Source organism: Apium graveolens, chromosome 10, assembly GCF_009905375.1.
Source record: "Apium graveolens cultivar Ventura chromosome 10, ASM990537v1, whole genome shotgun sequence".
NCBI lineage: Eukaryota > Viridiplantae > Streptophyta > Magnoliopsida > Apiales > Apiaceae > Apium > Apium graveolens.
Window position 1 is genome coordinate 52213666 of NC_133656.1, and position 4865 is coordinate 52218530.

General features: G+C 36.5%; 1 non-coding gene across 1 annotated transcript; it reads right to left on the bottom strand.

The window, feature by feature from the left end:
• Positions 1-4458: 4458 nt before the first annotated feature.
• LOC141694641 (small nucleolar RNA R71) lies at positions 4459-4565 on the bottom strand. Its single transcript, XR_012563929.1, has one exon. It is a non-coding gene; the product is annotated as a small nucleolar RNA R71 (small nucleolar RNA).
• Positions 4566-4865: the final 300 nt, after the last annotated feature.

Here is a 4865-nt window from a genome sequence, read left to right on the forward strand (position 1 = left end):
TATGCTCTCAGAGTGTGTGCCATCTTTATTCCTCCTACCATACACTTGAATTGCTTCAGGTACAGGCTGTGCAGACTCAATACTAGGTGCTTTTACAATTGCATCCTTTTGGGAGGATACAGAGGTGGCTTGAGTGGCCAGCTCAGTTTTCTTACTTCTTTTGGATCTTTTGACCAAAGGTGACTCAGCTTTAGCTTGATCCTCACCACTCTCAGATATAATTGCTAAGGTTACCCCTTTTTTCTTTTTTTTACTCACCTCATCCTTTTGAGAGGATGAGGTGGTTGGTTGCCTAGTTTCTGAAGGTTTTGAAGGAACAGGCTCAATATTGGTAGGTTCCTGTGGGTGTACCTGTGTTTGTGCTTCCACAGGCTCAGGAACCATTGTTGCATTAGGTTGATTTCCACTACTTCTCATGTCTGGTATAGAATAAGGGTAAGTCTTAAATCTTTCAATCATGAAAGGTGTTAACTTAAGATTTACTGGAACCTTATTCTTAGTAAGAAGTGATCCAAATAAAATTTTGGATACTTGCTTACAATTTCCAATTAGTGTCATGTTTATACCTTCTAGCATATGTATGTCATTAACTTTATAATTTAAAGCTGACATAATAATCTCCTTACCTCTTGACTTCAATGGCATTGTCAGCCTAGTGCTCAGCTCCTCCAATATGTAGTGTCCTACATTGATCTATTTATTGTGAGCTATGGATTAGACCAGCTTCTGGACAATACTGGATATGTTGTCAAATCTTGACCTCTTGGCAAGTGAAAGCCCTTATCACTGAGTCAAATAAGAAAGACCACTATCTCCTCAAGTTCTTCTTGTTCATGCTTTCCAAGTTGATCTTCTCAGAATAGTTGATAAAATCCATAAATTTATAGAGCTCATCCTGAGTTGGGATCCCCACAATCTTGTCAGTTGGAATGTTCAAGGCTAAGTTCATGTCAGCTTCAGTTATTTCCACCTGTTGTCCTTTGATTTGACAGTTGACAACCAAGCTTGAAGACTGATCTTCATGAATAACTGTCCTAGCCACAACTAAGTTCCAGAAGTCACCCAATATTTTCAGATACAGAACTGGGTTATCTATAAGAGCACCTACAAAGTAGGTCTCAGAAAGAAACTTGACAAAGCACTGAAAAGCTTCAGGTGCTTGGTTTGCATCCAGAAATGCAAGAAAATTGGTTTCCTTGGGGATGAAGGGTACAAGATTGTTGGCTGCCATTGATATGAGTATGAAGTTTAGTGGGTAAAAGAGATTTATGAGAAAGGGGGATAACGAGAGAGAAATCGGTTTTATATTGAAAGCTAGGTCACTTGAGATCTCGAAAGTTGTAAGTATGTATATGTATCGAGAAGTTTGGGTATTTATAGTAAAAGCAAATGACTTGTCGAGAACTCAAAAATAGACGTTTGGAATTTGTCTATCGAGAAGTCATTTTAAGAAATGAAAAACATATCGAGAAGTCATTTTGAATTACTCTTATAGAGAACTAAAAATTGACTTATCGAGATGTCAAAAAAATACCCAGTTTGTCCAAAAATGAACTGAATTAATTTCAATTTTTATTTGAATAAATTCAAAATAAAATTATAATAAATTTGACAAAAGTATTTTACCAAAACAAATTATAAAGTTAAATTATTTCAGTTTTGAGTTATTGAGAAGTCTAAAAATTTATACTTGTAGAGAACTCTGTGAATTAACACTACTAGAGAACTGTACAAGGACTTATCGATAAGTCATATTTAAGCCTATCGAGAAGTCACTAGAGAAGTCAGTAAATTGACTTATCGAGAACTCACTCGAGAAGTCTTAACATGACTTGTCGAGAAGTCAATTAGACTTATCAAAAACTCAGTCCTCTATATACCTTTGGATTACTGAAATTCTGCCTTGTGTTAATTTTTCATATTAAAGATGTAAATTAACAACTGAGAAGTTTACTTAGAATATGAAAAATTCCAAGTTACATTTTGTTTTAAAAAATAAATATGCAGAGAATTCTAAAATATTTATAGTTCATATTTCAGTTAATATCTAATTAAATCAAATTAGTTTTGATTTACTAGAAATTAATCTACTACAAAAAATTAGCTGAGTTCTTGCTTTAAGATGAAGAATTAAGCATTCCAAATTCACCTAAAAGTCTAGTGAAAGTTGCTTCATCCAAAGGTTTAGTAAAAATGTCAGCTAATTGTTTTTCTGTTGGAACAAAAATGAGCTCAATGGTAGCATTTGTAGCATGTTCTCTAATAAAATGGTACCTTATATCAATGTGTTTTTTTCTAAAATGATTAACTGGATTAGTGTTGAGTGGCATTTATGACACTTTATAACGCTCCATAAAGCTTTGAATTGGTGTTTTTGTACTCAAGTTGTTGGTGTTTTAATGTGTTTTCTTATGTTCTTGCATTTCAGTCATTAATCCGGAATTCAGGTGAATTAGCACTGATTTGATGCTAATATGGTGTTAGGATGGTGTCCAAGGAATAAAGCTCGTGAAGACCAACTCATTGCAGCAAGAAAAGAAGAAAAACGAAGTTTTCTCCGGAAGGCCAGCGCGCCTGTGCTGTCATAGCGCGCGCCCGAAGTACAGAAACACAACGCGCCCGCGCTGATCAAGCGCGCGGCCGCGCCGGGTCGGGAAATTTAAATCGTGATTCTATTGGGCTCTAGATTGGAGGACTTCTACTACGCATGGGCTGCTGTATATATAATAAAGGTCATTTTTAATAAGGAGACGTACCAGAGCACAAGGAGAAGGCGTAAGAAGACCGTTTTAGCACAATTCAACGAAAACGAAGAAGAGCTAGTTTATACTTGTGATTCTTTGTTCTAAGTTGTAACTTTGGATGCTAGTTTTCTTATTTATGAACCAATACTCTTGTTTCGTACTTGGTTTATTATTTATTCAGTATAAAGACTATGTTTATTATACCATACTTCCATCGGAAGCCACGTTGATGATGAGTCCGATTATGGGCTAATCGTTATCGTTGGGTTCTAGCGGATTTTATGGATTTCTTTAGTTAATTTGTTTCGATGCCTTAGTGTATGGTGATTGTATGATAACCTAGTATTGGTTGTGCTTATTCGTCTTATGAGCATCGCGAACTTATAAGATAGCGAGTTAATCTTTAATGAAGCAAAAGTGAATTTAAGGGTTTAGAACTTGCCATGCTAGCATAGGTTCATGTGTTATTGATATGCATGATTTGTAGGTAATTTTAACCATCTTACTTTCCCTATGTAATCACGATAGATAACTTGTGCATTAAACCGTTATGTTATCAAGTTCTATAGATATATAGGGTCTCAATATAATTGGTGTCTATTCAGCTTCTATCTCTTTTGTGCGTGTCTGGTAGTATGTTATTCGTGCAACGAAAAATGGCGTTTATCAGTTTTGTGTTATCGGATTAGTGTCATCACCATTACATGCCAAGGTTAAGAATGAAAAGGCTATTGAATGAAGTATTTAATGAAGTTAGAATCTCATGTTTGTGTTATATATTATTCAACTTTCTTTAATCTCTTAGTTTATGTTCTCTAGTATAATTCTCAATAGTTAATCGTAGTATATTAAAAACCCAAATTGTTATTCATCTTTGTATTGAATAATAGCCATATCATTGTTGCATAAGTGCATAAATCACAAAGTTAATCTAAACCAGTCTCTGTGGGAACGAACTAGAAATAATTCTGTATTACTTACGACCGCGTATACTTGCGTGAATTATTAGCGCGTGCTTAGCGACTAACAAATTTTTGGCGCCGCTGCCGGGGACTTGGTGTTAACTTTTAGTTAATGTGTTTTTCATCAGTGATCGTTAAATTTTATTGAATCGGACATTGTTACTTACCTACTCTTTTCCTTGTCGTGTTTCAGGTACTCTAGCGAGCGTGTATGCATACGCGTTCATACGCGTTCGCGGGCTCGTAAGAGAACTCTGGATCAAGCCGAGGAGGAAACTGTAGTGATTCGAAGGGAAGTTTTTTAGGACGAAGAGAAAGTGGAAGAAGAAGAAGAAAAAGTCGAGGAACCAACTTTAGTAGTGATGGGAGATCAAGCAGAAATTCCTAAGGCTTTGATGGACTATTCTCAGCCTAAGATCAATGATATTCAGTCAAGCATCATCAGACTAGCCATCTCGGCTAACACTTTTGAGATCAATTCCAGCACGATTCAGATGATACAAAACTCAGTTCAGTTTGAGGGTTTTCCTACAGAAGACCCCAACATGCACAACAGGGATTTCATCGAGATCTGCGACACTTTCAAGTTCAATGGGGTGACTGAAGATGCTATCAAGTTGTGACTCTTCCCATTCTCTCTGAGGGATAAGGCAAAGTGCTAGTTACATTCTCAACCACCAGGGTCTATCACCAAATGGGAAGATCTTGCTCCAAAGTTTCTCATTAAATTCTTTCCTATGGAAAAAACTGCTGCAATCAGGAATGCTCTTACTCAGTTTGCACAACAAACTGGAGAATCTCTGTATGAGGCTCGGGATCGATATAAGGAGATGCTAAGGAAGTGCCCACACCATGGCATGCCTGATTGGATGATTATAAACTGTTTCTATAATGGTTTAGGCGCACAGTCTAGACCTATGCTCGATGCAGCATATGGTGGAGCCTAATGGGCCAAAAGCTATAATGAAGCTTATGAGTTGATTGAGCTAATGTCAGCTTATGAATACCAGAATCCTACGCAAAGAATGTTTTAAGGCAAAGTAGCAGGAATTCTGGAAGTGGATACAGCTACTGCTATAGCTGCTCAACTTCAAGCTTTGACGATGAAAGTGGACTATTTGGCTAATTATGAAGTTAATCAAATCACTAGTGTTTGTGA